Source organism: Nerophis ophidion, linkage group LG04 (genome assembly GCF_033978795.1).
Source record: "Nerophis ophidion isolate RoL-2023_Sa linkage group LG04, RoL_Noph_v1.0, whole genome shotgun sequence".
NCBI classification, from domain to species: Eukaryota; Metazoa; Chordata; class Actinopteri; order Syngnathiformes; family Syngnathidae; genus Nerophis; species Nerophis ophidion.
In genome coordinates, this window is record NC_084614.1 from 45,782,949 (window position 1) to 45,807,002 (window position 24,054).

General features: G+C 39.4%; 2 protein-coding genes across 7 annotated transcripts in view; one reads left to right on the plus strand and one right to left on the minus strand.

Annotated features, from left to right (window-relative positions):
• Positions 1 to 15,649, minus strand: part of gdpd5a (glycerophosphodiester phosphodiesterase domain containing 5a) — a 101,767-nt gene extending 86,118 nt beyond the window's left edge. For 3 of the 4 annotated variants that reach the window (XM_061898169.1, XM_061898171.1, XM_061898168.1), the window contains exon 1: positions 15,408 to 15,649. The gene's annotated coding sequence lies outside the window, so the exon portion shown is untranslated. The remainder of the gene's footprint in view (positions 1 to 15,407) is intronic. The other variant, XM_061898170.1, reaches the window with a different exon arrangement.
• Positions 11,312 to 24,054, plus strand: part of LOC133551457 (uncharacterized) — a 40,989-nt gene continuing 28,246 nt past the window's right edge. For all 3 annotated transcript variants that reach the window (XM_061898173.1, XM_061898172.1, XM_061898174.1), the window contains exons 1-2: positions 11,312 to 11,451; positions 18,758 to 18,892. The gene's annotated coding sequence lies outside the window, so the exon portion shown is untranslated. The remainder of the gene's footprint in view (positions 11,452 to 18,757; positions 18,893 to 24,054) is intronic.

The window sequence follows — 24,054 nt, forward strand, 5'->3', positions numbered from 1 at the left end:
AATTAATATTGGAGAAGTCAAAGTAGAAAGACGAAGTTGGGAAGCTTTAGCCTTTAGCCACACAAACACACGGTGATTCATTGTTTAAAATTCCTGGAGGTGAAACTTTCCTATGGATCAGAGCGCGGTCAAGCCAACATGAATCCCTACCAAATGTCAACTAGCTGGTTTCGGTGAGAAAATTGTGGTTAAAAAGTCAGTTCTTACCGAAGAAAAGCTGAGCTTATGCCGTCCATAGCTGCCGTCGACTCCCCTGAGACACTGCGCGTCAAGACACCCGTGGAGACACACTTCCGACTATCAGGTACTATTTAACTCACTAAAACACTAGCAACACAATAGAAAGATAAGGGATTTCCCAGAATTATCCTAGTGAATGTGTCTGAAAACATCGGAATCTGTCACGATGCAATCGCGTTTTGTTTTTTTTAATTGATGGGGAAATTGTCGTTTTCTCTGTCCGAATAGCACTTTTTGTTGGAGGCTCCCTTTAAAAACAATGTGAATATGTGAGGAGCCATCACACGGGTGACGTCATCGTCTGCGACTTCCGGTAGAGGCAGGGCATTTCTCTTAGCACTGAAAGATGCGAACTTTATCGTGGATGTTCTCTACTAAATCCTTTCAGCAAAAATATGGCAATATCGCGAAATGATCAAGTATGACACATAGAATGGACCTGCTATCCCCATTTAAATAAGAAAATCTAATTTCAGTTGGCCTTTAATGGTGCCTTCACAGATGTGTAAGTTACCCATGCCTTGGGCAATAATACACCTCCATACCATCACAGATGCTGGCTTTAGAACTTTGCGCCTATAACAATCCGAATGGTTATTTTCCTCTTTGTTCCGGAGGACACCACGTCCACAGTTTCTAAATACAATTGCAAATGTGGACTAGTCAGACCACAAAACACTTTTCCACTGAGCATCAGTCCATCTTAGATGAGCTCGGAGCCAGCGAAGCCGGCGGCGTTCCTGGGTGTTGTTGATGAATGGCTTTTGCTTTGCATAGTAGAGATTTAACTTGCACTTACAAATGTAGCGACCAACTGTAGTTGCTGACTGTGGTTTTATGAAGTGTTCCTGAGCCAATGTGGTGATCTCTTTTACACACTGATGTCGGTTTTTGATGCAGTACCGCCTGAGGGTTCAAAGGTGCGTAATATCATGGCTTAAGTGCAGTGATTTCTCCAGATTCTCTGAACTTTTTGATGATTTTACGGACCGTAGATGGTAAAATCCCTAAATTCCTTGCAATAGCTAGTTGAGAAATGTTGTTCTAAAACTGTTCGACAATTTGCTTACAAATTGGTGAGCCTCGCCCCATCCTTGTTTGTGAATTACTTAGCATTTCATGGAAGCTGCTCTTGTACCGAATCATGGCACCCACCTGTTCCCGATTAGCCTGCACACCTGTAGGATGTTCCAAAAAAGTGTTTGATGAGCATTCCTCAACTTTATCAGTATTTATTGCCACCTTTCCCAACTTTTTTGTCACGTGTTGCTGGTATCCAATTCTAAAGTAAATGATTATTTGCAAAAAAAAAAGGTTTATCAGTTTTAACATCAAATATGTTGTCTTTGTAGCATATTCAACTGAATATGGGGTTGAAAATGATTTGCAAATCATTGTATTCTGTTTATATTTACATCTAACACAATTTCCCAACTCATATGGAAACGGTGTTTGTAGATTATCAGTCTAATAATTCATGAAATGTAGTAAATTGTTGTGAATACTTACCACAACACAATTAATCCTCTCATCATATTACAGAAAAGAGCAGTGCGGATCATTCACAACTTTGTTTTTTTAGAATATTCTCATCATCTATTTATTTAATCGAATTTGATAATATTGTTAAATATAATACATCAATAATCTTGTATAAAGTATTTAACAAATTGTTGCTCCTGAAATGTTTTTTTTATAACATGAGTGCAGGCTTTTAATTTAGCAAGGTTTTGGATATTTCTCCTTGCCGACAGCTAAACTACTCGTAAAAGTATGTATGAGGAGTAAAATTAAAACTATGGAACAAACTGGACTTACAACACAAGCAATGCCAAACTATTAATCGATTTAAACTGTTGTACAAACATTGGGTCTGGTTCAAATATAGAGATGAGGGTTTATAAATTGCCTTGCTATTGTACTCTATCTCAAAGTGTTAACAATGCTCAATGTTTTCTTACAATTTTGGTATATTTTTTTTACCATTGTTCGTATTTTGTCCTTTACCATTGTTGGTATGTTCATTTTTCCTACATTGTTGATACAACTTATTGTTACAGTGTAATGATTATATATATATATATATATATATATATATATATATATATATATATATATATATATATATATATATATATATATTGTTTTTTATTGTTTTCCTCAAGCGACTCAAGGCGTTTTAAATAGTGAAACCCAACATCTAAGTTACAATTAAACCAGTGTGGGTGGCACTAGGAGCAGGTGGGTTAAGTGTCTTGCCCAAGGACACAACGGCATTGACTCGGATGGCGGAAGCGGCGATCAAACATGCAACCCTCAAGTTGCTGGCACAGCCGCTCTACCAACCGAGCTATATATTATAATCCTTGAACAAAGTAACAGTGAAACTCAATGTATTAATCACTGAATGAAGAACTGGGGGTGGAACTAAATTAGTTATCTTCTTTTCATTCCATTTCAGACAAAAAACTGGATCATCATGCTTACATACTGTACATTAATGACCTTTTGCATTAATCTATATTATCATGTGTTGTCTACCTTGTACTTGTGTTACATCATTGCCTGAAATAAACGAATAAATGAAAAAATTAAATGAAGTGCGTTTGCTGCTAGTCTGACATCTTAGTTTGCAAGCTACAGCTGCATTACCGAGCTTGTATGATGAAATTGAAAAAAAAAAAAAACATTTTAATACCACGTTATCATTAATATTATCTCTATATTATCTCATCATTATTATGAGATAATGATGAGATAATAAAGGACACAGAAATGATGAGACGATCCCCACACCCACCATGCCGGTGTTGAATGGAGATGCAACTTCCTACATAAAGGCTCCTAAAATAATTACATAAACTTACATTTAAAACATTGATAACACATCGGTAAAATCACAAACTGATGCAATTGCTATTTTAAAAACAAAATTGCAAACAAGTACCAAACCGGCTGGGACGGCCTTATTCCATATGTTGTTCCAAGCCAGGTAAGTGGCTACCTTAGCAATTCCCAAGCCTTCTTGTCTGCTCTTGCTTGCTCCTACTTGGTGTGTAACATGTTTAGCCTTGTCCTCCAGTGATAATACTACATGTAAGAAGGAGGTAATGATTATTAACATACGGACGTTATTTCTCTCAGACGGAGAACTGAGAATAAGTAAAGTATAAACTGGAGGGCATAGGCTACTGTGATTGTCATTAAAAGGCATTAATCGGTATTAGTTGATCAATCTGGGCATCTCTGGAAAACAATAATGGATTAGATTTGTCCATGGTCCATGGTTCTCGCCCAGAAAAGGGTGGAGTGCTATCTCCGGGTTGGGGAGGAGACCCTGCCACAAGTGGAGGAGTTCAAGTACCTCGGAGTGAGGGAAGAGTGGATCATGAGATGGACAGGCGGATCGGTGCGACGTCTTCAGTAATGCGGACACTTTATCGATCCGTTGTGGCGAAGAAGTAGCTGAGCTGGAAGGCAAAGTCAATCTACATTCCCATCCTTACTTATTGTCATGACCTTTGGGTTATGATCGAACAAGATAACGGGTACAAGCGGCAGAAATGAGTTTCGTCCGCCGGGTGGCGGGGCTCTCCCTTAAAGATAGGGTGAAATGCTCTGCCATCCGGGAAGAGCTCAAAGTAAAGCCACTGCTCCTCCACATCGAGAGCAGCCAGATGAGCTAGTTCGGGGATCTGGTCAGGATGCCACCCGAACACCTCCGAGGGAGGTGTTTAGGGCACGTCCGACCGGTAGGAGGCCACGGGGAAGACCCAAGACACGTTGCGAAGACTCTATGTCTCCCGGCTGGCCTGGGAACCCCTCCGGATCTCCCGGGAAGAGCTGGACAAAGTGGCTGGGGAAAGGAAAGTCTGGGCTTCCTTGCTTAGGCTGCTGCCCCCACGACCCGACTTCGAATAAGCGGAAGAAGATGGATGGATGGATGGATGGATAAACACAGAACTGAGAACCGATCATTCAATCACTCCACATTCACACAATGATCAATCAATCAATCATCAATCAATGTTTACTTATATAGCCCTAAATCACTAGTGTCTCAAAGGGCTGCACAAACCACTACGACATCCTCGGTAGGCCCACATAAGGGCAAGGAAAACTCACACCCAGTGGGACATCGGTGACAATAATGACCCAGTGGGACGTCGGTGACAATGATGACTATGAGAACCTTGGAGAGGAGGAAAGCAATGGATGTCGAGCGGGTCTAACATGATACTGTGAAAGTTCAATCCATAATGGATCCAACACAGTCGCGAGAGTCCAGTCCAAAGCGGATCCAACACAGCAGCGAGAGTCCCGTTCACAGCGGAGCCAGCAGGAAATCATCCCAAGCGGAGGCGGATCAGCAGCGCAGAGATGTCCCCAGCTGATACAAAGGGAAGCAGTACATGGCCACCGGATCGGACTGGACCCCCTCCACAAGGGAGAGTGGGACATAGGAGAAAAAGAAAAGAAACGGCAGATCAACTGGTCTAAAAAGGGAGTCTATTTAAAGGCTAGAGTATACAAATGAGTTTTAAGGTGATTGATTGATTGATTGATTGATTGATACTTTTATTAGTAGATTGCACAGTTCAGTACATATTCCGTACAATTGACCACTAAATGGTAACACCCGAATAAGTTTTTCAACTTGTTTAAGTCGGGGTCCACGTTAATCAATTCATGGTACAAATATATATTATCAACATAATACAGTCACCACACAAGTTAATCATCATAGTATGCACATTGAATTATTTACATTATTTACAATCCGGGGGGTGGGATGAGGAGCTTTGGTTGATATCAGAACTTCAGTCATCAACAATTGCATCAACAGAGAAATGTGGACATTGAAACAGTGTAGGTCTTACAGTAGGATATGTACAGCCAGCAGAGAACATAGTGAGTTCAGATAGCATAAGAACAAGTATATACATTAGAAGTACATTTGAGTTGTTTATAATCCGGGGAGATGGGATGTGAATGGAGGAGGGTGTTAGTAAAGTGTTGAAGTTGCCTGGAGGTGTTGTTTTAGAGCGGTTTTGAAGGAATATAGTGATGCACTTACTTTTATACCTGTTGGGAGTGCATTCCACATTGATGTGGCATAGAAAGAGAATGAGTTAAGACCTTTGTTAGATCGAAATCTGGGTTTAACGTGGTTTGTGGAGCTCCCCCTGGTGTTGTGGTTATGGCGGTCATTTACGTTAAGGAAGTAGTTTGACATGTACTTCGGTATCAAGGAGGTGTAGCGGATTTAATAGACTAGGCTCAGTGCAAGTTGTTTTACTCTGTCCTCCACCCTGAGCCAGCCCACTTTGGAGAAGTGGGTTGGATTGAGGTGTGATCTGGGGTGGAGGTCTAAAAGTAACCGGATTAGCTTATTCTGGGATGTTTGGAGTCTAGATTTGAGGGTTTTGGAGGTGCTGGGGTACCAGGAGGTGCAAGCGTAATCGAAGAAGGGTTGAATGAGAGTTCCCGCTAGAATCCTCAAGGTGTTTTTGTTGACCAGAGAGGAGATTCTGTAGAGGAATCTCGTTCTTTGATTGACCTTTTTGATCACCTTGGTTGCCATTTTATCACAGGAAAGATTAGCCTCTAGAATGGAACCTAGGTAGGTGATCTCATCCTTCCTGGTGATAACAATGTCACCCACTTTTATAGTGAAGTCACTGACCTTCTTAAGTTTGATATGGGACCCAAATAGGATGGATTCCGTTTTACCTAAGTGTATGGATAGCTTGTTGTCAGCGAGCCAGGTGCAAATATTGAGGAGTACAGCACTGAGGATTTGTTCCACCTGTGACTTGTCCTTGCCGGATACCAGCAGGGCCGAGTCATCCGCAAACAGGAACAATTCACAGTGGCATGCTGATGGCATGTCATTCACGTATATTAGGAACAGTAAAGGTCCTAGTATACTCCCCTGAGGGACTCCACAGCTTACTGAGAGGGGAGGGGACATGGTGCCGTTCACCTCTACCACCTGTTTCCTCCCCTCCAAGTAAGATTGCATCCAGCTTGATGAGGTTTCGTCGAATCCGATTGCTCAGAGCTTATCCAACAGTATAGCATGGTTAACGGTGTCAAAGGCCTTCTGAATGTCCAGCATGACCATGCCGCAGTATTTGCCCGCGTCCACCTCATGTTTGATGTGGTCGGTCAGATAGAGAAGGCATGTGTCAGTGGAGTGGTTAGTTCTGAAGCCGGATTGGAATTTGTACATTAGTTTATTAGTAGCAAGGTATCTATCAACCTGTTCATAAACTATTTTCTCCATTACTTTTGAAATGGAACTGAGAATAGAAACAGGTCGGTAGTTACCAGGTTCTAATTTGCTTCCTTTTTTATAAAGGGGGGTTACTCTTGCTATCTTGAAATCCTTGGGTACTTGGCCTTGTTTGATTGAGAGGTTTATTATATGAGTGATTATTGGGGCAATGGTGGTGGCAGAGTCCATGAGGAATCTGGAGGGGATATTGTCAAGGCCGGTGGCCTTGTTTGGGTGGAGCGCGCTCAATTTATTAAGCACCTCGTTAGCTGAGACCATTTCTAATTTGAAATTGTTGTTGACTACTCCTAGCTTTCTGTAGAAGGCTTTAATGTGTTCTACACCAAAGCGACCAGAATGTTGGGATAGCTTGTTTACAAGAGTTGTGGCTATGTTGGTGAAAAAGTCTGCTTGCTACCTCTATTTTGTCTGTAATGAGGGCGTCACCCTCCTTGATGTTGATGTTGGTGAGTCTGGTTTTAAGTTTCTGGCTGCATCCAGGAAGCTGGTTGTTGAGAATTTTCCAGAGCTCACGTGGCTTATTTGTGTTTTCCTCTATTTTGTCATTGATATAATTTTTTTTTAAGGATTTAGAAAGGAGTGATTTGAGGTTATTATTATTGGGTTGTTTATTTACTTCGGTTTTACACTTTTGGTATTCGAAATATTTTCTGTCCCTGTCTTTTATGGCAGCTAATAGGTCTGGATTGATCCACGGTTCAGAACGGGCTTTGATCCTGACTGTTCTCATGGGAGCCATATCATTTAGTATAGCTAGGAACGCTGTTTTGAAGCGATCCCAAGCATCCTCAACCAGGTTGCTCGTGAGCACAGGGGACCAGTCCCACTCATCTAATTTGAGGTTGAAATTATCACTGTTGTATTTTTTAAGGGATCTGGATTGAGCTGTTATGTGGCCATTGGCTTTAGGTTTAGTTATTTTGCGCGTGCAGAAGGTTATATAGTGGTCGCTAAGACCACAGATCATGACCCCACTATTTTTAACATTATGCCGGTCCGATGTGAGGATGAGATCTATGGTTGACTGGGTGGAAACACACACCCGTGTGGGGAGTGTTATTAGCTGGGAAAGAGCATGCAGATTACAGAATTTGCTGTAAGATTTGAAGACAGGCGCATATCTGCGTTGAATATCTGTGTTCAGATCTCAAGTTATAATAATCTCCATGTTTTCTACACCAGCTAAGCACTCCTCCAGGGCACCATAGAAATCACTCTGATTAGGGGGTCTGTATATAGTCCCTATTAGTACCGGCTTAGCGTTAGTGAATTCGATTTCTGCCCACACAGATTCAAGGGTATTGTGGTTGAGATCAGAGCGAGTTATGTATTTAATATCCTGGTGAATATACATACAAACACCACCACCGTGTTTATTCCTGTCCTTTCTGATGACCGAGAAGTTTTCTATCTCTATCTCTGAATCAGAAACACTATCATCTAATTTAGTTTCGGAGAAACACAGGATTTTTACCTTATTGTTGTGGAACATTTCTCTGATTTGGTCGAGTTTATTTCCAGAGAGGCTGTTCACATTAAGATGGATGATGTGTAGCCCACCGGAACCAAAGACAACATCAGAGTCCGTTGGAGAGAAGTACTGTCCAGAAGATGGAGGGGTGTTGGTTGTTATTGAGGTTTCTGTGGCAAGACTTCCGGGAGAAAGAGAGGGAGAGTGGCCTATTGTTCGTCGTCCAGGTGATGGGGGAGCGGCGTGGTTGAAGAGGGGGAGGGGGGCCCAGGTAGGAGTGGTGGGGGTAGATGTGGTTTTCACGGGTTTTGGTGAGGTTGAGAACAAAGACCATGGATCCACGAAGAGAAGAGACCCCCGAAACCTGTGTAGGCCGTGGGGGGTCCAGGTGACACGCTGATGACCCTCAAGGTTTCGGGAGAAGTTAGGAGGACCTCCGCGCTGCCGATTTTAATGGTGGCCAGGGAGTCGTCAGAAGCCGTTACGCCGTCCGCCGCTGAGCCGCTGTCCTCACCGGTGTCTGAGCAGTCTTCCTCCATCTCTGGGCCGCCAACCGCACCGATGTTCGGGGTGAAGTCCTCCGTCGTGCCGCCGACCGCTGGATCGCAGGTGAGCTCGTGTGATGGTGAACAAGTAGGAGCTGGCGTAGGTGGAGAGCTAATGTTTTTAGCATAGCTCCGACGAGGTCCCGCAGCTACGCTAGCTTCCTCGGCGTCGTTAGCAACAACGTTGCTAGGCTTCGCCAGGTGAGACAACATTAACCGGGTGGTTATTGGTCCAGGGTTTAGTTCAGCGTCTCCTGAGAGTAGAAGTAATAGTAAAATTGTAGCTTTTCGGTCTATCCTTCCAGTCAGGGGCTTGTTTCTTCTGTTCCGATCCGCTGTGAGGTGAGAGTGGATCACATTACCTCCGAAGCCCAGGTGCTTCGTCGATGAATTACCAAGAAGGTAAAATTCGCAGTGATTGTCCATTTCGCGTTCACGACTCTCATTTTCAAGAGGGTATTGTATCCGTGGTGGTTTCAAATATAAATCCGTGATCCACAGTAGAAAAAAGAGAAAGTGTGGTATTATCCTAGTGGTTGATTGTATTCCCGAGCGGGAGCGAAAAAAAATGCGACTGCTCATCTCGGCGTCCAGTGTCCAGTCTTAAATGAGACTTAAATGCTTCTACTTCTACTTCGACAAATGATAGTAGTACGCAACAATTGTAGCCACAGCTGCCCTGGGGTAGACTGACGGAAGCGTAGCTGTCATTTTGAGACTACAGTCCCTCATACCACCGCCAAACATTCATTCATCAGTGTGAGCGGCACTGGGTGAAAACTGGTTAAAGTGTCTTGCCCAAGGACACAAAGGCCGTGGCTGGAATGGTGGAAACTGGAATCGAAACTGGAATCGAACCTGGAACCGTCAAGTTTATGGCATGGCCGCTCTACAATCTGAGCAATGCCGTCATCATGTTTTTCTCCATAAATATCCCTCTACTTTATCCATATATAAACCACAAGTGCTATGATAGTTAGTCAAACAAAGTAACTAATTACGCATTATAAGTCTTACTTGGTTATTTGCTGCTCAACCTAACTAGTAGTTACATTTTGGATGACGTGAAACCATAGATGACCATAACAGCCTCAGGGACCAGGAATCAGCTATTAGCTCAACATTAGCGTGTTGGTGTTGTCGCGGCTTCGAGCGATAGGACGTACGCTGCGTTTCATTTACTCCGGAAGTTTTCGGAGCTGGGAATGAGGTCACAGCAACGCTATAAAGAGTTCTAGTTATGAGGTCGGAAATTAAGATGGCCGCATCCACGAAAGTTGTTCTTGCGCTTGCCTTATCTGAATACAAAAAACAATTACGGATATATGGAGATATGCACTCCCTCTGTCACCTTCTAACACTGAGGATAAAAGGAAACACAAAGACACCATTTCTAATGATCCAAAATGTATAAAACACATGAAAACATTTCCATTACACTCCAGGAACATCACCATTAACAAATGTCCAACAATACATTGTATATGGATGATTTAATCCGAGAAAAACTGGTGCTAATGAGGATATTACAGAAGTCTCTATTATTTTTCTGACTCAGAGCAGCCATTCTTGAAGTCAACTTGGTGGGGTGGGGACACTCCAACTTTCCAAGACCCTGTCTACATTAAGCAGGATAACTATTAAAAAAATAATTTTTTAAAAGGGTAAGTGCACTGTCTATTTCTTGAATCTTTGCTTCTTAGCTTTGTATGGACTCACGGATCATTTACAAAGTGAGTTCGGAGAGAAAGTGATGCCAGAAAGATCGCGCCCACACAGAAAGTGACGTCAGAAAGAGCGCGCCAAAGCTTCATAATAAAGCGGTTTCGTAACTCTGAGCTAACCACTGGAAATATGAAGGCGAGTCATCCAGACATGCCCGTGTTTCCCCTTCCATCTGTACAGACGTTTGTTGAAATCACACATGAATACCTTAAGAGAAAGCAATTGCAGCTATTTGTGATACAACACTTCTCAGACGGCAAGAGAACTTTCGAATGTCCACGTCCGCTGTGATTCTACTTACCAAAAAACTTTGTCCATTTGTCAAAGGAGAGGTAGCGAGAATGTGGGCTCCCGTGGATGTGTTAAAAAGGTAGCGTGTGCTTTGTATTACCTGGACGTCGTGGGAAGACTACGGGAAATGGCGACTGCTTTTGGACTGGCAAAGCAGACTATATCAGTTATTGTCCGCCATGTATGTCACTGACTCAACGTCTAGGTCCAGAGTATATAAAGTCACCAAAAACGAATGGACAATGAAGATGAATGCAAAATAGTGAGGAGTGTCCTAACCAGATATCTAGATCCCTAGATTGATTAATGTAAAATGTTCTTTAACACATTGTTAACTTTCACATGTCCATTAAGGATTTGATTAATTTAAGATGGCTCTGGTGTGATTCACTTCAATAGGGCCCAACAACACACTGGATTCCAGTTAATTGAAATACCACAACACTGGATATTTTTCAGATAAATTAGATTTAAGAACTTACACACACAGCAACACTGGAGGTGACTCTGACGTGCGCATTTTCTGCGCATACGTACTCGGTCGAGTTGTGCCAGCAGACAGAGGGGGCAGGGGGTCTTAAACGACCATTGTGAACAAGGATAAAGTTAGGTGGGATATACCCTGGATAAACGTTAGTGTAGATGGGGCCTAAGACTTTGGGGGGCGTTTCTGTAGAAATTTCCTAAAAGGAATTTGAAAATTCCGACTTCCCCGGACAAATGGGACGCATCAGTAGTGTTGGCAGCCGCAAGGACTCAATTGTCTGCGGGACACAGTTTACAGTTAACACAAACATTGTCATGATGTCAGCTCTATATTTTTCTGTTTTTGTTTTGTGTGATGCTTGCATATGGAAAGGTGTTTGATTTGTGTCTTGGTAAGTAACTCAATGTTCTTTGATTTGTAACTGTAATTTGATTACTGACAACGCCAACATATGCTGTGTTTCACTTTTGTGTTACAGTTTGGGCTGTCAAAGGATTAAAATATTTAATAGCAATTAATCGCTGTTTGTTCATAGTTAACTTGTGATTAATCGCAGATAAATATACTTTTTCTTCATTAAAACGTTTACCCTAGACAGATCATTTTCTGTTTCTTATCACCATGACTGGATAATTGGTTTGCTTTAATGAACTGTTTTTTCAACATTATGCTTTTTGAAGCAGGTCAACACAAAAAGGACACAAACACCCTTTTAATGACAATGAAAAAAATAACCTTTCCTTGGTGTCTTGCCAGATTTTGTATTTTGTAGAAATACAGAATTTGTATTCCTGCATTAGGAGCACTTGCATTCAGAGGAGGAGCTACACTTCTATGTTCAGATACTAGTTTCACGCATTAATAACACAAAATATGTATTGTTACGATCATGGTTTCATCGTCAAAAATGTTTGGTAATATAATCTGTGATATTTCTACCTCAATAAATGCTTCTGATATTCTGTACATTACATGTTGTACATGTTAATCATGTTCATATCCCTGCATGACAATGATTTAACCTTTCATAATAATAAAAACGTAGTATTAGGCCTGCTAAACATTTTGTAATTAAGGACTCAACCAGGACATGTTATAACATAATATACACTTTTTTTCAATCTGCCAGTAAAAATATCACACACAACATTATAAAACATCTTTGACAAAGCAAATTTTTCACTTTTCAATTTGTTATGGTAGTTGGACCAAATTTGACGCATAGCGCTATTATTGTGAAGTATGTGAGAAGCTCCTTCACTTTTTTGACAAATGTCTCCAATAAAAGCGACTCATGACTCCCTTTCGACCCCTCTTTTTTTCTGCTGAGCTTTTGTTCCATCCTATTAAAGCAGTTCGAAAAACAATTGATATTTTATGTTATTAATGCACTCTACTGCAATCCAAACATGGATGTGAAGCTCCTCCTCTCTATAAGCGGCATAGCGTGCCAGCAATAATGTTGTTTCACGGCAATTAAAGATAAGATTGTCTTTTTTTATTAGGCGAACAATTTGCCATGGCCTTGGACCTGAGCTTTCCATAAGGTCATCTTGTCTTTGTGCATTTTTTCCCGTTATTTTCGAGCTTGTGGCTCAACAGTAACTGAAGGCCATTACATTCCTCCATGCTACAGAATGGACGTTAATCGTGCATAAAAAAAAATATCACCTTTAAAGGAATTTATAGTTAACAAATTATTATTGCATTAACTTTGACAACCCTATTCACAGTCAAATAAAATCTAATTACATTTGTTACGAATGTCACCAGACATAGGCAAAATAATTGACAAGACAAACAAAAATAAAACAACATGAGAGGCTTCTCAGACCAAGAAAACAATAATAATGGATGTAATTAAAATACCAACAATACCGATGGCAGAGTTCGAAAATCAAATGAGACAGATTTAGATCAAACTAGACAAAAAACCAAATAATAGAGAGCGACATAAGTAAACGTCATCAAGTTACATGTAGGATGGATATTGTATTAATAATTAATAAGGAGAACTCATGTAGGTATAAACTATCAACGTATTCTAACTAAGTGTGTCCTAATGCAATATTCTCACTTAGGATACAATACCAATATTGGAGCCTTGATTATTGGTCGATATGTTATCAGTAGTGTGGAATGTTAGAAAATTATTATCCGATACGACAGTGGTTCTCAAACTTTTTTCAGTGATGTACCCCCGTGAACATTTTTTTAATCCAAGTACCCCCTAATCAGAGAAAAAAAGCATTTTTGGTTGAAAAAAAGAGATAAAGAAGTAAAATACAGCACTATGTCATCAGTTTCTAATTTATTAAATTATATAACAGTGCAAAATATTGCTCATTTGTAGTGGTCTTTCTTGAACTATTTGGAGAAAAAGATATAAAAATAACAAAAAACTTGTTGAAAAATAAACAAGTGATTCAATTATAAATAAAGATTTCTACACATAGAAGTAATCATCAACTTAAAGTGCCCTCTTTGGGGATTGTAATAGAGAGCCATCTGGATTCATGAACTTAATTCTAAACATTTCTTCACACAAAAATAAATGTTTAACATCAATAATTAGGGAACATGTTCACAACAAATTTAGCTGTCAACACTGAATATTTCATTGTTGCATTTCTTTTCACAGTTTATGAACTTACATTCATATTTTGTTGCAATAGTATTAAATAAATATATTTATAAATGATTGTTGCTATTTTTAGAATATTTAAAAAAAATCTCACGTACCCCTTGGCATACCTTCAAGGACGCCCATTTGAGAACCACTGGTATACGATACCAGCGGTAACATAGCGTACTTTTATTATGTTGTAATTTCGAATGTTAGAAAATGTTTGATTAAGTGAAATTAGTCAAACAGAAAACAATGGTACATATGAAAAACACTAACCTATTTATCATTAACCGTCTGGAATGGACTTGTGTTGTCTTTAAGTTGAATTAGAGTGGTAATTGTATTGGGTTTTTTGGGGGGACACCGAGTGGCCACAACAGTTCAAGAAGTTAAGCTCATGACATAGTAAGTTGAATGATGCGGACACGTTTGTTACTGAATACTTTTTCTAATATGCTTCCACCTTGGATAATTTGTGTGTGTATATGAAACTATAATTATTTGGTACTTGTTTATATTGACAAATGTGCTGTTTCAGACTGCCATATTGTTCAATGAAGGACACTTATTACGAATGTCTAGCTTGTGTGCTACTGTGTGCTGAGCTGTTGTGTAGCTGCTAACTAGTAGCATATGGCCTAAAAGGTTTACTTTTTGTAAAAGACTATAAATACAAAAAAGACCAACCTTGTGTGGAAGTAAACGCGCCGCAGGATCGGAGATATCTATAAACCAATACATTTATTATCCTCTATTGTCCTTTTTTTAATCTTTATAGTATAAAAATGGTAAAGTGACCTGATTGCCGTGAAAGGAAGAAAGAGGACAGGTACTCATTTTCAAACATGTTGAAGTACTCTATGGCAGTGGTTATCAAATGGGGGTACGTGTACCCCTGGGGGTACTTGAAGGTATGCCAAGGGGTACGTGAGATATTTTTTAAATATTCTAAAAATAGCAACAATTCAAAAATCCTTTATAAATACATGTATTGAATAATACTTCAACAAAATATAGATGTAAGTTCATAAACTGTAAAAAAAAAAATACACAATGCAATATTCAGTGTTGACAGCTAGATTTTTTGTGGAAATATTCCATAAATATTGATGTTAAAGATTTCTTTTTTTGTGAAGAAATGTTTAGAATTAATTTCATGAATCCAGATGGATCTCTATTACATTCCCCAAAGAGGGCACTTTAAGTTGATGATTACTTCTGTGTAGAAATCTTTATTTATAATTGAATCACTAGTTTATTTTTCAACAAGTTTTTAGATATTGTTATATCTTTTTTTCCAAATAGTTCAATATTTTGCACTGTTATACAATTTAATAAATCAGAAACTGATGACATAGTGCTGTATTTTACTTCTTTATCTCTTTTTTTCAACCAAAAAAGGCTTTGCTCTGATTAGGGGGTACTTAATTAAAAAAATGTTCACAGGGGGTACATCACTGAAAAAAGGTTTAGAAACACTGCTCTATGGTAACACCTTCGTGAAAATAAAGCAAAACCATTTCAAAAATGTATGGCATATGTCATACTAATTATTCGATGGCAGCAAGTTATCACAATATCTGATCCACTTCGAAGTTATTGGACCACAAATGAATGATTCAAAGTGATCTATAAGTCAAAATAACGCCAGACCAAACAAAGCAAGATAAACATGTTTTTAAACGTACTCTGATAAAGTAAACAGAACATGTTCTTACCTTAACGCAGCCTTTTGTTTCTTCCTGGCAAGAATAAACGTGTTTAAATAATTATACTGTTATATGACGACATGACGTATTTCCAAAGGACACAAAATCACAGCAAAAACTGTCAAACATTAGTGTTACTAATTTAAATGGAGTAAAAATGCGGAAATAGTTGTAAAATGTTCTTTCTTTTAGTCCAGTTAGTTAGTCCAGGTAGGTGTTGCTTTGGAGGCAGAAGAGAAGTGGATTACTAATCCTCCAGAGTGGGAGGAGTTTGGGTGCACTATGTAAAAAACCGAAGTGTCACATCCATCCATCCATCCATCCATCCTTTTTACCGCTTGTCCCAATGAAGAAAAAAAGTGACACCATATATAAAAGTCATGCTGAAAAAAGCAGCACACTGAAAAAAAAGTTGTACCAAAAAAGAAAAACCCTTACAATAAAAAAAGTCACACAGTGAATAAAAAATTGGGGGGGGACATGCTGTAAAAAAAAAACGTTTTAAAAACACTGGGAAAAAAGTCGACAATGTTAAATTATTAAGAAAAATATTCAGTAAAAAGTCACGCTGATGGGACATTATAAAAAATGAGTCTGTAAAAAAATATGTGAATAACGTTACATTGTAAAAATTGTCGGGCTACAAAATGACACAACAAATAAAGAGAACATGCTGTAAAAAGTCCCGCTAAAAGAAAAAGGCACACTGTAAAAAATCATGTTGTAAAAAAGTACATCCGTCCATTTTTATACCAATCGTCCCTTTCGGAGTCGCGGGTGGTCCTGGAGCCAATCTCAGCTTCAATCGGGCAGAAGGCGGGGTACACCCTGTACAAGTCACGACCTCATCGCAGGGCCAACACAGATAGACAGACAACATTCACACTCACATTCACACACTAGTGCCAATTTAGTGTTGCCAATCATGCTGTTTAATAAACACACTGTAAAAAATCGGTGCGGCGTCTTCAGTAATGCGGACGTTGTACCGATCCGTTGTGGTGAAGAAGGAGCTGAGCCGGAAGGCAAAGCTCTCAATTTACCGGTCAATTTACGTTCCCATCCTCACCTATGGTCATGAGCTTTGGGTTATGACCGAAAGGATAAGATCACGAGTACAAAATGAGTTCCCTCCGCCGGGTGGCGGGGCTCTCCCTTAGAGATAGGGTGAGAAGCTCTGCCATCCAAGAGGAGCTCAAAATAAAGCTGCTGCTCCTCCACATCGAGAGGAGCCAGATGAGGTGGCTCGGGCATCTGGTCAGGATGCCACCCGAACGCCTCCCTAGGGAGGTGTTTAGAAAATGTCCAACCGGTAGGAGGCCACTGGCCTGGGAACGCCTCGGGATACCCCGGAAAGAGCTAGACGAAGTGGCTGGGTAGAGGGAAGTCTGGGCTTCCCTGCTTAGGCTGCTGCCCCCGTAACCCGACCTCGGATAAGGGGAGGAAGATGGATGGATGGATATACAAAAAAGGTCACACCATAAATAAGCAGCAGCAGGCTGTGGGGGAAAAAAAGTTAAATTTCCCTTTAAAATGTAATCGAGAAAAAAATACCACTGAAATAAAATTATGTTGTACATACATTTTCGGCAAAATCATAGTGTGAAAAAGTCAAAAACGTGACAACGTTAAAAATATAATAAATATTTGGTGAAATGTCCAATTTCAAATAAAAATCCCCCCCAAAAATATCATCCATCCATCCATCCATCCATCCATTTTCTACTGCTTGACCCTTACGGGGTCGTGGGGGGGCTTGATGGAGCCTATAATAATCACACAGAACTGTGAAAATGTCGGGCTTCAAAAATTTAAATTTCAGATAAAGTTACACTGTAAAAATAAATCACACTTCAAAATGGCACACTGTAAAAAAGTCACGCTGTACAAAAATAAGTTTATATAGCGCATTTGGCCCGCCAGTTTCCAAAATCTGGCCCGTGTTAAGTCCCAATTTGAAAAAATAATAAATACATATTTTCTAATTATTAGTTTTTTCAATCCGTCCTTTCTAACCCATTTTCTACCCCTTGTTACCATCGGTGTCTCCCAGCTGCTCAGGCAAATTATACTGTCTAAAAATGCATTTTCCAATCGATAACATGACATCATCGAGCTCGTAATAGATAAAAAATAATAATAATATAAAATACATATATATATATATATATATATATATATATATATATATATATATATGTATATATATATATATATATATATATATATATATATATATATATATATATATATATATATATATACATATATATACATATATATATATATATATATATATATATTAGGGGTGTGGGAAAAAAACGATTCGAATACGTTGTGCGATTCAGAATCGATTCTCATTTTTAAAAAATCAATTTTTTTTAATATTTTTTTATCAATCCAACAAACCACTAAACAGCAATACCATAACAATGCAATCCAATTCCAAAACCAAACCTGACCCAGCAACACTCAGAACTGCAATAAACAAAGCAATGGAGAGGAGACACAAACACGACACAGAACAAACCAAAAGCAGTGAAACAAAAATGAATATTATGAACAACAGTATCAATATTAGTTATAATTTCAGCATAGCAGTGATTAAAAATCCCTCATTGACATTATCGTTAGACATTTATAAAAATAAAATAAAAAGAACAATAGTGTCACAGTGGCTTACACTTGCATCGCATCTCATAAGCTTGACAACACACTGTGTCCAATTTTTCACAAAGATAAAATAAGTCATATTTTTAGTTCGTTTAATAGTTACAAAACATTTACATTATTGCAATCAGTTGACAAAACATAGTCCTTTACAATTATAAAATATATATTTTTTTAAGTCTACTACTCTGCTAGCTTGTCAGCAGACTGGGGTATATCCTGCTGAAATCCTATCTATTGAATGAATACAAAATCGTTTTGAATCGGAAAAATATCGTTTTTGAATCGAGAATCGAATCGAATCGAAAAATCGATATATTATCGAATTGTGACCCCAAGAATCGATACTGAATCGAATCGTGGGACACCTAAAGATTTGCAGCCCTAATATACAGTATATATATGTATATATATATATATATATATATATATATATATATATATATATATATATATATATATATATATATATATATATATATATATATATATATATATATATATATATATATATATATATATATGTATGTATATTTATGAGTCAAAAAGTTTGGGGACCCCTGATTTAGCGTATTGTTACATTAGAATGACTGCAAGGAATACGTATTTGAATTCTAACATATATAAGACAACAATTTTGTAGAAACAATAAGTTTATTAATTTGTCATCCTTTCATCCATCAATGCAGCTCATCCTCATTATAGTCACGGAAGGCTGGAGCCTATCCCAGCTGACTACGGGTGAGAGGGAGGGTACAGCCATGACAGGTCGCCATTTTCCAAATGATTCGACATCACAAAAACCACTGAACTGATTGAAAACAGTAGGTAGTCTGCTAATTAATGTATGGATGTGGTAACTATTCACAGATAATGCATTCATGATTTTAATGATAATCACTAAAATAATCATTTAGGAATGATTTGAATGATGCCTCCCATGTCCATGCCTCCCTTTGGGGTATTTTGTGTCCTACTGATGCCCATCTATAAACCCATCTGCAAAAAACAGGTGCAGACAGTAACACATTAAGATGTTGGACAGAGGAAAGTATTGCCACCATGCTTCAATTTGACAGTTTGGGATGTATTTCATAGTTCATGTGGCGATTTAATTTTGCTGACATTAACAATTTCCTTATATTTGATTGATATATCTTTTTGTGAGGACTCTAATATTCCCTGTAAGGAAATTACCATATTTTCCAACAACCAACCGTGAGTCACTAAGGAACTAAAAAGTGTCATGAACATGAAGAAACGCATCTTTTACACAGGGAGCATGCAGCAAAGAAAAGACATTAACAGGGTGGTAAGGAGCGAGCCTAAAGAGTTTATACACATATACCAGTGGAGATTTTCGGGCAGCTTGGAAAGGAATAAAAGCAATGACCTCCATCTCTCAGGGATGTAGTGTGAGTGACAGGAATCCTATAACATTTGAAGGAATACACATTTCTGACCTCCCAGATGAATTTTAATAGTTTTTATCCTCACTTTGAAGAGCATGACTTTGCCGATAATATGTCCCTCCTTAAAGAGTCTCTTACCCCTGATCCAAACTTTATCATCAAGCAGGAGCATGTTAGAGAGCTTTTAATACGGTTAGAATAAGGAAGGCCCCTCGTCAAGACCTTATTTGTAGGCAGACTCTCCAATATTGTGCTGACCAACTTTGCCGTGTCCTCCAACATATATTTCAAATGTCACTGAACTGTTACCACATCCCTGGCATCCGGAAATCTTCTACCGTGATCCCATCCCAAAAATAATGTCAATCTAACCAACCTAGTGTTTTTAGACCAGTTGCATTAACGTCAATAATAATGAAAATACAAAAATAAATAATGAGAATAATGAAAAAAAAAAAAAAGCATGAAAAAGACAATGCTTGGATGGCAATATATGTAGTCCAAAACCTGTATGGACCATTCAGCATTAATGATGCCTTCACATATGTGTAAGTTACCCATGCCTTGGACACTAATACACCCCCATACCATCCCAGATGCTGGCTTTTGAACTTTGCGCCTATAACAATCCGGAGCGTTATTTTCCTCTTTGTTCTGGAGGACACCGCGTCCACCGTTTCCAAAAGCAATTTGAAATGTGGACTTGTCAGACCACAGAATACTTTCCCTCTTTGCATCAGTCCATCTTAGATGAGCTCGGGCCCAGCGAAGCCGGCGGCGTTTCTGGATGTTGTCGATAAACGGCTTCCGCTTTGTAGAGTTTTAACTTGCACTTACAGATGTAGCAACAAACTAGTTACTGACAGTGGTTTTCTGAAGTGTCCCTGGGCCCATGTGGTGATATCCTTTACACACTGGTGTCGCATTTTGATGCAGTACCGCCTGAGGGATCGAAGGTCCGTAATATCATCGCTAACGTGCAGTGATTTTTGCAGAATCTCTGAACCTTTTGATGATATTACATACCGTAGATGTTGAAATCGCTAAATTCCTTGCAATAGCTGGTTGAGAAATGTTATTCTTAAACTGTTCGACAATTTGCTCACGCATTTGTTCACGAAGTGGTGACCCTCGCCCCATCCTTGTTTGTGAATGACGGAGCATTTCATAGAAGCTGCTTTTATACCCAATCATGGCACCCACCTGTTCCCAATCAGCCTGCACATCTGTGGGATGTTCCAAATAAGTGTTTGATGAGCATTCCTCAACTTTCTCAAATTTTAAGTATCTTGTATTTGCAGTCTATTCAATTGAACAAAGGTTGAAAAGGATTGGCAAATCATTGAATTCTGTTTTTATTTGCGATTTACACAACGTGCCAACTTCACTGGTTTTGGGGTTTGTATGTATCCCCTATATCCATATATACATATATTACCCTAAACCCTTCCCGACTGGTTCGTGTTTAGGGCCCTTGAAATAGACACGCATCCTAAGGCAGTCAAAAATGTAATGCACCACGCACAATAACAATTAATAAACAGGTCCCAGTAGTTCTTTTACAATGTTATTACTCAGTGCTCAGATGAGCAGTTAAATCCTGTAAGAGATCTATTCCTAGCAGCCAGGATTAACTCTTAGCTCAGATTCCTTGCGTCACGCCCTTCTAATCCCAAACATTTTAAAGGTGCAACAAGGTAGTTGCTGCACTGAGCCTAACCCTCAATTCATTGCAATTATTAAAAAGACAAATGGGTATTTGTGTCATAAAAACATGTTTGTGCTGCTAATGTTTTTAATTCATTCTAAAATAAATGTTCTCACTAGTAATGTCAACAAATATAATTTTTTTTGTTACCAAAAAACATTTGTGCTAATATAGTTTAAATTTTTGTCCGGCAGAAACCTGCACAAATAAACAGTAGTCCTATTTTGACATTTGCAATGCCAAGAGGACTACTTTACTGCCTCCCTCAGGTATAGAGGTGTCATTACACTCTTGATTTACAGCGTGTTCTGAAATAAGTTAATGTCAACACAAATAATGAACAATAGACAATAGCTTATCAGTGTTTAGTAAAAGCAGTAGGAGACGGACAGAGAAAATAAAATGTTTAAAATGATGCTAAATGCGAACAGACTAACTTGTTAACCAAGCTAAGGGAGTAGATTTTGTTGTCTCTTCACTTGACTCATGTTGGAAATCCAATAGAAATGATTTTTCCCTACTTTTATTACATTTTAAAAGTGAATTAATAATATTTTGTTACAAAAGTGTTGCAAAGTCATGTTATACGTGAGGATGTTAGAAAAACAGAGGTATCAGTTATGACAGTTTATTTCACATCCTGCAGCTTCATTTACAGCTGCAGTTCTCAACATCAATCAATCAATGTTTTTTTATATAGCCCTAAATCGCAAGTGTCTCAAAGGGCTGCACAAGCCTCAATGACATCCTCGGCTCAGATCCCACATCAGGGGAAGAAAACTCAACCCAATGGGATGACAATGAGAATTCTTGGAGGGGACCGCAGAATTGGGGAACCCCCGTGGTGACCGGTGCAATGGACGTCGAGTGGATCTAGCATAATATTGTGAGAGTCCAGTCCATAGGGATCTAACATAATAGCGGGAGTCCAGACCATAGTGGGGCCAGCAGGAGATTATCTTGAGAGGAGGTGGGTCAGCAGCGCAGAGACGTCGCCAACTGATGCACAGATGAGTGGTCCACCCTGGGTCCCGACTTTGGACAGCTAACACATCATCTGTGGTCACCGATTCTGTGTACCCCCTCTCGACGAAGGGGGCAGAGCAGAAAAAAAACGGCAGATCAACTGGTCTAAAAGGAGGGTCTATTTTAAGGCTAGAGAAGCACCAGCACAATTGTGATTGTTTAAAGGCCTACTAAAATGAGATGTTCTTATTCAAACGGGGATAGCAGGTCCATTCTATGTGTCATACTGGATCATTTCGCGATATTGGCATATTTTTGCTGAAAAGATTTAGTAGAGAACATCCACAATAAAGTTCGCAACTTTTGGTGCTAAGAGAAATGCTCTGCCTCTACCGGAAGTCGCAGACGATGACGTCACCCGTGTGATGGCTCCTCACGTATTCACATTGTTTTTAATGGGAGCCTCCAACAAAAAGTGCTATTCGGACCGAGAAAACGACAATTTCCCCATTAATTTGAGCGAGGATGAAATATTCGTGTTTGAGGATATTGATAGCGACGGACTACAAAAAAAAACAAAAAAACGCGATTGCATTGGGACGGATTCCTATGTTTTAGACACATTTACTAGGTTAATTCTGGGAAATCCCTTATATTTTTATTGTGTTGCTAGTGTTTTAGTGAGTTAAATAGTACCTGATAGTCGGAAGAGTGTCTCCACAGGTGTCTTGACGCGCAGTGTCTCAGGTGAGTCGACGGCAGCTATGGTCGGCACAAGCTCAGCTTTTCTCCGGTAGGAACTGACTTTTTAACCACAATTTTCTCACTGAAACTTGCTGGTTGACATTTGGTAGGTACCCATGTTGGCTTGACCGCGCTCTGATCCATAGGAAAGTTTCGCCTCCAGGAATTTTAAACAAGGAATCACCGTGTGTTTGTGTGGCTAAAGGCTAAAGCTTCCCAACTCCATCTTTCTACTGTGACTTCTCCAATATTATTGAACAAATTGCAAAAGATTCAGCAACACAGATGTCCAAAATACTGTGTAATTATGCAGTTAAAGCAGACGACTTTTAGCTGTGTGTGTGTGTGTGTGCAGCGCTCATACTTCCTAAAAACCCGTGACGTCTTGCGTACACGTCATCAATACACGACGTTTCGAAGACGAAACTCCCGGGACATTTAAAATTGTACTTTAGTAAACTAAAAAGGCCGTATTGGCATGTGTTGCAATGTTAATATTTCATCATTGATTAATAAACTATCAGTCTGCGTGGTGGGTAGTAGTGGCTTTCAGTAGGCCTTTAACTAGTACTTAAAGAGAATCTTTCAGCATACCCGTGTATGTTCTATATATACTACACGTAATAATAAGTCCTAAATCACAAGTGTCTCAAAGGGCTGCACAAGCCACAACAACATCCTCGACTCAGATCCCTCATCAGGGCAAGAAAAAACTCAACCCAACGGGATGACAATGAGAATCCTTGGAGGGGACCGCAGATGTGGGGACCCCCTGGGGCGACCTGTGCAATGGACGTCGAGTGGATCTAGCATAATATTGTGAGTGTCCAGTTCATAGTGGATCTAACATAATAATGTGAGAGTCCAGTCGATAGTAGGGACAGCAGAAGTTCATCTTGAGCGGAGACCAATCAGTAGTGCAGAGACGTCTCCAACTGATGCACAGAGTAGTGGTCCACCCTGGGTCCCGACTTTGGACGGCGTCTCATCTGTGGTCAAGGAATTTATTTTAATATAATGGTCTATTTAAAGGCCAGACTGTACAAATGACTTTTAGGATGGGGCTTAAATACTTCTACTGAGTTAGTATCTTTAACTGTTACCGGGAGTACTGGAGCCCGAATAGAAAACGCTCTATAGTTCGCAGACTTTTTTG